This window comes from Macrotis lagotis, chromosome 6 (genome assembly GCF_037893015.1).
Source record: "Macrotis lagotis isolate mMagLag1 chromosome 6, bilby.v1.9.chrom.fasta, whole genome shotgun sequence".
In the NCBI taxonomy this organism is placed as follows: domain Eukaryota; kingdom Metazoa; phylum Chordata; class Mammalia; order Peramelemorphia; family Peramelidae; genus Macrotis; species Macrotis lagotis.
The window spans coordinates 184,962,266-184,975,205 of NC_133663.1; the positions used below are offsets into that span (position 1 = coordinate 184,962,266).

A 12,940-nucleotide genomic window follows, 5' to 3' on the forward strand; every position below is an offset into this window, starting at 1 on the left:
GTTACATGGTTAATTTTGTATCATCTCATCATTAGTATGGTGCCTGACATAATAGCAACTTATTAAATGCTTGATGATTTTAAAGGTTGACTTTTCTTAAATGCTAACCTAAATTCCTTTGCTTACCAAAAAAAAAATCACATACAACACAGTCTTTAAAAAAAATAATTTATGCATCAGTGAAGCATGGTATATCCACTGTCCAGGAAGTAGGGAGGATTGGGCAAGGGTTATAGTAGCAATGAACACAATTAGAAAATCTTTTGGCTGCTTTTTGTAGCCACTTAAGAAATGATTGAATGCTAATTAGATCTATATAGAGATGGATGTTGACATTAGACATATTTCCAGGAGATTAACTCCTATCCTTCCTCAGCATCTTCCCTTATGACCTTTTATATTTCTAACCCAGTACCTAGTGTTTGCTAAAGGCAAGTAGAGCGATAAATCATAAGGGTTTAAACACTACCCCTCCTAAGACAGGAACAATTAAAACACATATTACATCACTGAAAACACCTTGAAAGTTGTTATTCAAATATTTGCATGAAACTAGGGACCAGCTGAACATAAGGTCTTTCATTTTGAGCCATCTCACAAACATTAATTGAGCTATTATACAGCATCTTTCTGGGTAAAATAATAAAAAAGAAGACAGATTATCTAAATTAAACTCAGAGGTGATTATTGTTCAAAATTGTTTTATATATGGTTCTCTTGTATTTGATCTCTATAATCATCCCAAGTTTCTCTGAATTCCTCATAGAAACATGGGAGAGAGAGATATGTGAACTAAATAAGCAGAATTAAGTGTTTACAATAATAAAAATGAAAAGACCGTTCATTGCAAAGAAACTGAAGTCTAAGAAATGGAAAATGAGTAAAAGTGCTGAACAAGACGTAAGGAAACATATTTCCTCCCTCAAGGCAAAAAAGAAGAGGTTAAGATGCTGTACATATGATCAGGCAAAATTTGTATTATCTCTGTTTTCTTTGTCACAAAGGAGTGTTCATCTGAGGTATGTGAATGATTTAAAGATAAAAGACAGGAAAATAAAACATTTTAATTTCAGAGAATGCAACTAGGCTGCAGTAGTTGAAAAAGAAAACATACATAGATTTCTGGGATTAGGAAAAACAAATAGAATGTGATAGGCTACCTTTCAATGGTTTAAACAATAGGTTGAAAAAGGGAAGAGGGTCATTTGTTCAACAGAGAATAGATTCAACAATTGATGTTTGGTTGACCAAGATGATGTGAGAGATGAAAGGAGTAAATGGGACAGTTCTGGATTCTTGTTTTACTGTGACTTCTGCCACCACCATCTGATTGTCTTTCCTTGTCCATTTATAATGCACATTTTTCAACACTTTAACAATGGTTTTGAGATGAGTAGTATGAGTCTCAAGTCAAAACAATGTTATTTGGAAAGATTAAATAACCTGCCCTGAGAATCACAGCTATTATGAGAGTCAAGACTCAAACTGAGGTCTTCTGATTACAAGTTTAGTGCTTTTTTTCTTGCCTTCTCCTTAAACTACTACTCATACTTCTGCTTTAGTAGTAAGTGATATGAATATTGTCTTGAACTTATCCTTCAAATTATATTGCAACTAGATGTAATAGTGGAGAGATCATGGGACTTGGAGTCAGAAAGACCCCCGTTTAAATCTGACCTCAGACACATACCAGCTATGTAACCCAAGGCAAGTTATTTAACCTCTGTCTGCTTCAAGTTCCTCACCTGTAAGGTTTAAAGGATAATATTCTGGGAACCAAATGAGATTCTATTTATAATTATTGTTCTTCATAATCAAAGAAGACCATGAATCAAATGAATGATGATATGATGTGCTTATTATGTTGATTATTGTGAAGAGAATATTGTGCAAAGACATGCTTCTCACTGGCTTTTCCAGAGCCATTATCACTTCATGGCCTGATATAATAGGAAACAGGACTGGTGGTGATGGCCCAAATGCTGTTGGAGTCCTTATAGATGTGGGTTGTCTCCCCAAGCCCACCAGTGAGGCATGATGGCTTTCTAGCAATGCTGAGCAAAGCCCCAGCATATCATTTTCTGGTAACAAATTGGCAACAACATGGTATATCCAAACCTATCTCTTGATAGTCTAATTGTCAGTATACTTCATACTTCCCTTGGGAATAACTCCACCAATTGCTAGTCACCTTTGTTTATGATCAGAACTGCAGTGAATATCTGATTGTCTCCAAACCTCAGATTTTTTATCTTGATTAGTGAAAACATTCTTGGCAAATGCTTTTCTTCTTGTCTGTCTTGTCAGTCCAAGAATTTCATGTCTAGAGGCACAGAATACCCTAACCATCCCTCTTAATCATGGTCCCATTATCAAAAACCAACAAAATAGAATCAGGATCCTATTTCGTTATTCCTAGCTGGCGTATCCAGGTGACTCGGGTCTGATTTGTACACTATTAATTTTTTCAAAGTCAATATTTTGGGCCTCTCAGAACTCAGCCAAAAGTCACAAGGGGCCACCTAGAGATGAGGCAGAGGTTGGGACAAATGATGGCTTGTCTTGCAGCAGATGGCCAGCTTGTCCCAAGATCCAAATAGTTGGATCATATTTTGATTTATAAAGTGCTTTGTTTACCTTAAAGTGTTATTTAAATGCTAGTTGTTATTGTTGTTTTGATCATAAACTATATACTTGTATGCAGTTCTAGATAGGAATCAAGTTCTAGGTGTCTTCCAGTTCTGGATACTTGGAATTTTATGATTCCAATCTGTTCGTCTCCTTTCCTGAGAAATATAGAATTTTTTTTTTGTTCTTTCTATCTATGGCAAAAAATTTTGAGTTACTCTGGATGCTGAGGACAAAAAAGTAAATCCTGTCTGGTTCTCTAGAAATTACCTCATATTCAAGAAGTACATATTAGTTCTTCAGAATTATCAAGCTAAGAGTCTCTTCTACTTACCATTATCTTAGAAAGTTCTTTTCAACTTCTCCATTCTTCTTTCTTTATTTTCTTCTGTTCCTGTCTCTGCAATATTCTCTGATTGCTTTGGTATGATAATATGTAAGAAGTAAGAGAGTTTGCCTCCAAGGTCTCAGGACTCCTACTTCTCTTGATTATATATCCTTTCTGGTCTTCAGTTTTCTTAAAGGATAATAGATATAGAGTTAAGGGACCTTAGGGTCTGAAGTTTAATCCATTTGCCTTATATAATTTGGCGATAAATTCAAGATAATTGGCCAAGGAGAAGGCAAGAAAGAAAGAGCAAACTTTTAGTCAGAAGACCTCAGTTTGAGTCTTGACAGTACCCAAAATAGCTGTGAGACAGTGGGCAGGATAATTCATCTCTCTGAATGTCAGTTTCTGACATGCAAAAGAACACTAAGAATTCTGCACACTGGCAAAAGCTGTAAAATATGTCCTCCTTAGGAAGGAACCTGGGGTGGTGGTGATGATAGATGCCATGGCAAGGTAAGAATCCAAACTGTTCCTTGTCCTTTTTATCTATTACATCATTTGGGCAAACTAAATTTAGATTCTTTTTTAAACAGTATTTTATTTTTTTTCCAATTGATGTAAAAGCAATTTTTAGCATTCATTTTTAAAAATGTTCAAATTTTTTTTCTCCCTTCCTTCTCTCCCTCCCCCCAAAAGACTTGCCTAATGTCACACGGATAATGAGCCAGGATTTTGAACCCAGTCTTCCTAATTCCAATTTGAGTTCTTATCTACTTAATCATGATGCCTCTCATCTATAATCTACTTTCCACTACATGTAAAATTAAGAGGTTGGATTGGGTTACTTATAAGATCTCTTACAGATATACATCTGTGATCCTAATGAGAAACCTAGGTTCTGTTCTCCTTGAATCTGTGATTGACTTTGGAGAAGTTTCAACTTATCTAGTCAATCTCTAATTTCTTCCTTTTCCATATTTAATAAATAGCTCTCATGGTATCATAGAATTTTAGAACCAGAAAGGACATTAGGAATTTTCTAGATCCAGTTTTTTTCTAGTATATACATTTAGCACAGATGTGTAGAAGGTGAGATTCTAACTTGTTCAGTTGTTCAGTCATATCTGACTCTACATGAATTTTGTTCAGAGGATTTTCTTGGCAAAGATACTGGAGTGATTTGCCTTTTCCTTCTCCAGTGTATCTCCTTTTTATGGATGAAGAATTTAGGCAAACATGGATTAAGTGACTTATTCAAGGTAACACAATTAGTGTCTGAGACTAGATTTGAGCTCAGATCTTCTTGACTCCAATCCTGATGCTTCATCCACTGAATCATCTACCTGCCCCTGACACTTTATCTTAGGGATATTTAAAAAAAAAAAAGGTTTACACAATGGGAGATGTTCTACATAGTTTGTTTTCAGCAAACTGACAGTATTAGAAAAATCTGAGAAAGGAATAACAGGGTTTCTGGGTCCTCAGCTCTACAAAGGCATTCTCTGCTGTTTCAAAATGGCAGAACTAAAAGTTGACCCTTGGTTACCTTAGGAAGAGTTTAAAACTTGTCTCCCCTCATTCATCTTTTAAAATGGTAAATTCTATTATATATTATTATCAACTAGAAATTTTGATCCATCAATGTAAACTTCATTTAGCATAGCTTAAAACAAGCAAGAAAATTTGAATAATAGAGAGCAGAAAAACATGCTCCCACCTCACCCACCCAAAAAATATTGCCTCTTCCCTGTTGACCTACTTTGTGGTATCTTGGTCTCAATTTTGACTGGAAGCATTATCTCTTGTGGTTTTGAGGGAACTCACTCTTAGAAAAGTAAGAGGTTTACTAACTCCTTGACCTGCTAATTCTAAAGGCTAGATAGTTATCACAGTCTGAAACTGGATTTAATTTCCTCTTTTTACCTCCCTTCCTGATTTTAAACCAGACATTATCTTTGCATGCTCTTAAAGAATGCTCTAGAGGCACCAATACCTTCCTACAATGTGCAGAATGACAAATAATTATCTCTAGGGATTGATAATGGGATGTGGTGGCTTTGGTTTCTGGTTCAGCCCTTCAGGGAATAAAAATGGCTCAGGGCTCTTAAAACTGTCTGGCAGCCTCGTTCCTTCATGGGTAGTTGGATTCCATTCAGTTTCTATTGTTCAGATACTCACAGCATGAAAAACCATTACTGAGACTTATTGATTTAGGTGAAGATGGAGTAACATTTCCATGCCATATGTACATTGTATCTGTGCATCGTAATAAAGCAATTAATCACTTAAGAAACCGCAGGCTACCCACATCACAATTGGGTTGTCACCTGGTGAGTGGAGCTGGAAGTCTACATGTAGAAGAACAGGAGTCTTTGCCTAAGTATCTATTCTTCCTTAAGCCATAGAAGGCCACTTTCCAGTTTGTATTTTACTTTAATATTGCTATTCATACTTTCCCTAACTCTGGTAAAGAACAATTCATCTTTCAAGTCTTCAAACTGCTGGAATCTAAATTGCTCAGATAAACCTTCATTCTGACCTTCCTTTATTGATCCAATAATTAATCTTCCACAATAAAAGAGAAAGATTGTGCCAATCTTAATCTTATCAGTCAAATCCTTTTGATGTCTCCTAAGGATAAAATATTTAGTGGGAACTTAGAATCTTTGCTCATACTGTTGATCCATCTAGAATGCCTTTCCTTCCCCTTCAACAATATTTTCTTTTGAAAAGCCACCTCTACCTTCAAATTCCAGCTAAAACACCATGTCCAGGAAAGAATTCATGATTCTTTACATGTATACCATTAGCAGGAAATAATTTTCCCTTCCCATAAAACTTTGCTCAGACATTTATTTTAATGGCATGACTCATTCTGTCATTTATATATTTGTATATATTTATATATTTGTCTTCTCTTGTACTAAGATAAAATATCCTTGAAGACTTGTTCTTTTTTACTTTTCCCTCAATACTCACGCACATTAGATTGTCAGTTCAATAAACATTTTGTATTGAAATGACACATCAGATGTAGGAAAATGCCCCTGTTGCCATCTGAGGAAAGGAGAGAGATAATAAATGAAATAACAGATGACCCTATCTGATCCTGGCGAGAGTTTGGTCATTTAAGAGCATAGGTCTAGGAATTAGGAGTTTCTTTTCCTGGTTCTATCAATAATAGCATGCTTTAGTTTTTAGCAGGAGTTAAACAAATGCTGGCATAAAATGATGATAATTTCTCCAAAGCTTCATTTCCTAACTGATAAAATGAGAAGGGGACAGCTAGATGATGCAGTGTCTAGAGAACTTGGCGTGAAATCTGGAAGACAAATCCAACCTCAGACACTTACTAGCAGTATGACCCTGAGCAAATCACTTTACCATGTTTATCTCATGTATAAAATGAGCAGAAGAAGGAAATAGCAAACCACTCTAGTATCTTTGCCAAGAAAACTCCAAAGGGGCCATGAAGATTCAGGCATGACTAAAGATGACTGAATAACAATAAAAATGAGAGGATCAGTAATATTTGAGTCTTAAAAAACCTTATGATTCTCATATTTTCTTTTTCTTTTTTTGTTCTTTTTGCAAGACAATGGGGTTAAATGACTTGCACAAGATCGCATAGCTAGGTAATTATTAAATGTCTGTGGCTGGATTTGAACTTAGGTCTTCCTGACTCCAGAACTGATGCATTCTTCACTGTCCCTCCTAGCTACCCCTGATTTTCATGTCCTCTTTATGGCTTTTAGTCCTATTAGGTGTGGCTAATGTGATTTTTAAGATTTAGCAAATCAGACAAAGAACTAAGGAAGGAATTCTGAACCGATGTGATAAAACTGACCAAGGGTCTTTGCTTTCATATGTATGACTGGTATTTAATTGTTTTTCCATTGTGTATGATTTTTGTGACTTTAATTGAAGTTTTCTTGGGGAAGATATTGGAGTAGTATGCCATTTCCTTCTCCAACTCATTTTACAGATGGGGAAACTGAGGCAAACAGGGTTTAGTCACTTGCCTTGGGTCACATAGCTAGTAAGAGTCTGAGGCAAGATTTGAACTTAGGTATTCTTGTTTCCAGACCCAGAACTCTATCTACAGCACCACATAGATCCACTGTGGATCTAGCTTTTTCCTGTTCTTTGTCCAAGGCATTGACCTTGGCTATCCAAAGTTCATCAGTACCTTGATTCAGGTACTTCTGAACCTGGTGAAGTTGCTGGCAAAGTCAGTATGAGGGAGAAGGTGGCAGGGTAAGGAGAGCTGTCAGTTCTTTGTACTGCCAGGAATGATTTGAAGCAAGGCAGAGTGCTCAGCTACCCTGGCTCTTCTGACTGCCTTGATTAATGATGCAAGAAGGAATTCAACTTCAGGGTGAAGCATCATTGACAGAAGGGCATCTCTTGAACACTCTATAGGTTCTCAGTCACAGAATCAGTCATCTAGGCAGTTTTCTGTGTTTATGACTGTACCTAGGAGTAATGGATGCAGTCATGATAATAAGTGCTGCTAGTTTGTACATTTTTTTTTCTTCCACTAAATCATCAGAATGCTAGGGACTATGAGATAAGCCTTGACATAACCCTACAGCAGAAATCTCCGATGTTACTTCCTTTTAGAACGTTGCTATAGTATTTATAATGGAATAACATAAACTTCATTAAAAAAGTCATTGTAACAATTGCTGTGATATTAAATTCTGGTCATACCAAGAGATAAAAACAAAGGATTCCTACTAAAAAGAGCACTGTCAAGATGATCACATCATGTGGGGCCTTTTGTTTTGTTTTTCTTTCTATTGTTTCTTTTGCAAGCAAGGAAATGAAATGCTCCAATCTAGCACAGGCCACCCTGTGCCCACAGATGTCAAATTATTTGTTGAACAGATTAGTTAAATATGTCTTAAAAAGCACAGAATTAAATGAGACTTTATTCATAAGTATTTAAGTAGACTATAGGCTCCTTGTGAACAGAAATAGCTATGTCACTGGCCAGCATAATGTATTCTCTGGGCAAATATAAATCCTGTCTCCTAGTTAATTTTTTTCCACCTGAAGTCATTGGTGTTTGTAAATTGAATTAAATCGGGTCTATCTCTTACCTGCAAAAGAGTTAACTCCAATAAGAATGTCTCCAATAAGAAGTCATCTAGCTTCCTCATGAACTACCTCCTGAGGCAGGCCTTTCTTTTGAATACCTCTAATATATTGAATGTTTATTGTTCCATCAAGCATAAATCAACTTCTTACTAATTCTCATCCACTCATCATTATTGTGCTTTCTGGGGTCAAGGAAAACTCGTCTGATTCTTCTTCCAGGGGACAATGTTTTAAAAACTTGAATACAGCTATCATGTCTTCATGTCCTTTCTTCAGGCATAACCTGACATCTTCAATCTCTCATATTACAATTTCAATGCAGTGTTTTGTTTTTTTAATCTTAAGGTTCTAATATATTTTTATTCATTTTATTTATATTTATTTTCCCCCCGTTACAAATGCAGTATTTTATCATTTTTTTGAGTTCAGTTATTTTCTTCTTTGCTTGTTTCAGTCATTTCTGACTCTGTGATTCTTATCTGGAATTTTCTTGACAAAGATCCTAGAATAGTTTGCCATTTCCTTTTCCAACTCATTTTACAGATGAGGAAACTGAGCCACACAGGCTAAGTAACCTTGTCCAGGGGTCAAATAACTAGTGCCTGAATTTGGATTTGAATTCAGTAAGATGATCTGAGGCTTCCTGATTTAAGGCATGACAATCTCTCTAGGGCACTACCTATCTGCCCTCAGCTACCTTAGTGGCATGCCATTTCAAAGTAGACTGTTGGATCAGAAGCTAGCGTATCTTTGGATAGGCTGGCAGGAAGAAGAGGACCACAAACAATAACACTTGTTAAAAAAAAAACCAGAGCTTGTCTCTGCCAAGAAGCCAAACCTTTAAAAAAAATCAGAATCATGTTTGGGCTTTGAAGAACTAACATTAGTAATACTATTCTACTTGTTATTGATTTGTTAGAGTAAATGGCTTCAGGTGGAGGAAAAAATAACTAGTGTCAAATATTTTATGGAAAAGGAGACAGGATTTGTATTTGCCCAGATAAGAAGACTTCATTGTGATGGAATATATATCATAAAGATCCAAAAAAGTGGGAGACAAAAAAGTTGCCTTCATTTAGCTTTTGTTTGTGTTTTCACTTGTATGATTTGGGGGAAAATTCTTTGGCCCAACTTCCACAAAGCCACCTCTGGAAAGGGCAAATCTGGAGTTTGTTTCATTTTTAAGGACTTCAGTTTAGGTTTAGGGGGGAATAAGATCCCCAAAATGGATCTACAAGAAGTTTCAAATACTAAATTAGGTATTTGGACCTAGGCTTAGTCTTAGACATAAATAGTAAAAATAATAGATTTGATAAGGTCCAAGGTATTCTGGCTGATATTTGTCTATTGCCCTTAACAATGTATAGTAACTCATAGCCTTGTTTATGGACCAGAGATTATTTTTAACCTACCCATATCATATAGAGGCTTTCTAGTCGCTGTAATTAGCAAATGAGAACCTATTGACTATCAGAAAACAATGAAGAGAGAAGCTCAGAAGATGACAGCTCAGCAACCTATAAGACAAATGTGATGAAAGTAAGTCTTTAGACAATGTATGTTTTCACTGAACCCTAGGAATCACCTCTCCAGGTCACCTGGTTATCAATCAATATTTATTAAACATCTACTAGGTCTTAGGCCCTATACTAAGTTATGGAAATCAAAATGTGGCAAAGCACAGCCCTATCCTTAAGGAGCTTACAATCTAATAGTGGAGACAGCATGAGAACAAATATATTCACTAAATACAGGAGGAATAGGAAATAATAATAGTCTACAGAGTGAAGGCACTAGAATTAAGACAGGTTAGAGAAGGCTTCCTATAGAAGGTGTAATTTTAGATGAGACTTAAAGGAAACAAGGGAGATATATAGTATAATATAACAGAGCAAAGGAGGTAGAATGTTCAAACATGGGAGATAATCAAGAGAGAATGCTCAGAGCTCAGAGATGGAGCATCTTTCCTGGATCAAGGGACATTGCAAGGTAAAACTTTCCTAGTAGGCTCAAATACACCAATCTCAATGCTAGATTATCCACTTGACAAAATACTTTCTAGTTTGATCATTGCTTTACATGTTATATCATTTGCTTCTTACCACAATCCTTTGAGGTAGATACTATCAATATTATTAGTCCTATTTGATACAATGAAATGACTTATCCATGGACATATAGCTAGTAAATTATTAGAGGCAAGATTTAAACTCAGCTTCATTTTATCTCCAAATTCTCCTTTTCTTGCACCTACCAAAAACTGCACCTTCTGTGTCTTGAATTTCTCAGATCATATTGGCAAAACATCATAAATTTATAATTAGAAATAATTTCACAGGTCATCAAGTTCAACTCAAGCTATGACTTGCCTTTGGTCATACAATAAATGGTTCAGCCAGGACTTAAACTTAAATCCTCTTGACTCTCAATCCAATGCTCTTCTTACTACACCACACTGCTTCACCAAGGCAAACTTATGTCCTTACTGCTTAGTAGATGGTGTTTGAGAATTTTAGTGATCAAAATATTCATTATAGCTGCACTTAACTGTTTTATAATAAAGATAAGAAGTTTTTTGTCTATCACTAGCCTTATATATTTAAAAATTTATCACCTTGGGTAGGATGTAGAACTATATTTCTATTGTAATAGCTTTCATGGGATTTTAACTGAAATTGCCCCTTTATCAGGGGCAATCAGGTGGTACAGTAGAAGGAGCTTAGAATCAGTAAGACTCGTCTTCATGAATTCAAATCTGGCCTTATTAAGTAGCTGTTCAGTTTCCTCATCTGTAAAATGAGTGGGAGGGTAAATCACTCCAGTGAAGAAAATCCCAAAAGGGGATCATGAAGAGGCAAAAACAACTAAAAATCAAACCCGTGAAGCAAAGGATTGCTTCCAGAGCTCAAACTCTATTATATCTTGTTCTCTTGCATTCATGTAATTTGGAAGTTTAAAAATTTTCTTTCTTTGACCATTGACTATGTTCAAGATAGAAAGATTAATTGTGTTTGTATTTTAATTACAACATACATGATATGTGTGTGTTCTTCAAATTAGACAGTCGATCTCCTGACTGATCATTTTCATCATCTGTCCCACGTGCCTGGAATTCTCTCCCTCCTCATCTCTAACTATTCCTGGCTTCTTCTCTGGCTAGAATCCCATCTTCTGCCAGAAGCTTTTTCTGATCCCCCCCCTTACTTTCCCAGAAGATTGTTTTCTATATATCTTATTTTGTACAATATGGCTTTTGTTTCTTTCATAGGTATAATTAAATGTTGTAAGAATATATTTCTTTTAAACTCGCAGTATTCTGTTTTTAAACTCTGGTGACCTGTTTAAGGAAATCAGTTATTTTTAAATGAAAGATTTGCTTTTAAAAAGTGGAAGATTATAATATCTATCTTGATTGCCACTGTCCTCAAAAGAAGATAAAAATAGCCTCTCAAAAGGGATTTTAATTTTCTTGCTTCAGCTCTGAAGTTTAGAAAGAGAATAAAAAAGGTAGAAATGGAGAAGGGAAGAATATGGGGAGAAAAGTCAAATTGGACTTTTAGACACCATAAGACATGAGTAAGATCTTCTGTTTTCAGAAACCTTTGTTTCACTAACCAAAAGCTTTTAAAACATTGATACTCATTCAAATCTTGGATGAAAAGATAAGTCTTCCCCCACCATGTCAGTTTCGTATAGTTTCATAGCAGTGATAATAGCTTACTGATGTGTGGGGCATTTGAAATAGGAATGTACCTGATTATTGCCCACCAGGTAATCTTGCCTTTCCTGCTTCAGAAAGAATGAGAAACACACTAGCTGTCTTGAAGATTTGGAGATGATAAAACTCTTTATATGATAGGAAAGCTAGTGCTAACTGTGCTGCCTCATCTCTCACTTGAGTTCAGAAGAGGGAATACAAGCATTAGTAAAGAACCAGGACTATTTCCTTTGTGGTAGCTACATTGTCTGCTAGGTCTTTCTCCCAGCATGAGAGAGACCCGCTGGCAAGATAATAAGGAAGAAATTGATGGTCTATTCAGACAGGACTCAGATAAGGTAGAACAAATAGAAGATAAGATGGAACAGATCTTTAGGACATGCTTCCACTTTCTTTTGGTCAGAAGATTTTGGGGTTAAACTGGAAGAGAAGTAGCAAGAATGAGGAAGCTAGAATGGTTGGGATCTGCACCTTATACTTTTCTTTCTTAGTGGGGTAGTTCTTAATTCCCATCTTATTTCTCATCCCATTTTGGTTTCTCGTGTCCTTATTGATACTAGAAGTCGAGATATTTTGAACCAAGAGATAGATATGGCCATAGAGAATAGGCAGAGGAGGCTGTGCCTCCTACAATTCTTTTTCTGGGCCTCTAGTACTTTATTCTCTTGATATATTAGATGTCTCCCTACTTCACCAGACTTTTCAAGTTCACTCTCTCAAATCAAGTGAGAAGAAGAAAATATGGTTATGGTAGACTTTGGAGGGATCTAGTACAAGGATACTTAAGTTTACTCTATTCCTATCAGAAGGTGTTGTACCTCTCCCTATCAGCTTCTTACATCCACTTATTTATAGTCCCATAATCATCACTGGCTTTCATTCCAATATCAATTTTAGACTTAAATCAGGACCCATTTCACCAGTGAGAATTTTTTGGCAGTGAGACAAGGTGACATTTTGCCAGAAATTCTTACCATTTGATATTATCTTGCTACTACAGTAGTTCTTATGCGCCACACCTATTCCTATTGCCCTCCAGTGGAGCTCCTTCAACTTAATTCAGTAATCAGGTTATTATCTGACTGCTTCATGTCATATCCTAGGTACACAAAGGCAAAAATGAAATGATCCCTGCCCTGTCCTGCTTGAAGCAAACAGTA

At 36.0% G+C, this 12,940-nt stretch overlaps 1 protein-coding gene across 16 annotated transcripts in view; it reads left to right on the plus strand.

The window, feature by feature from the left end:
- Window positions 1-12,940, plus strand: part of MCF2L (MCF.2 cell line derived transforming sequence like) — a 404,366-nt gene that overhangs the window by 215,389 nt on the left and 176,037 nt on the right. The window contains exon 2 of one of the 16 annotated variants that reach the window (XM_074192073.1): window positions 12,884-12,937. The exons of the other annotated variants lie outside the window; for them this stretch is intronic. The gene's annotated coding sequence lies outside the window, so the exon portion shown is untranslated. The remainder of the gene's footprint in view (window positions 1-12,883; window positions 12,938-12,940) is intronic. 16 annotated transcript variants of the gene reach the window in all.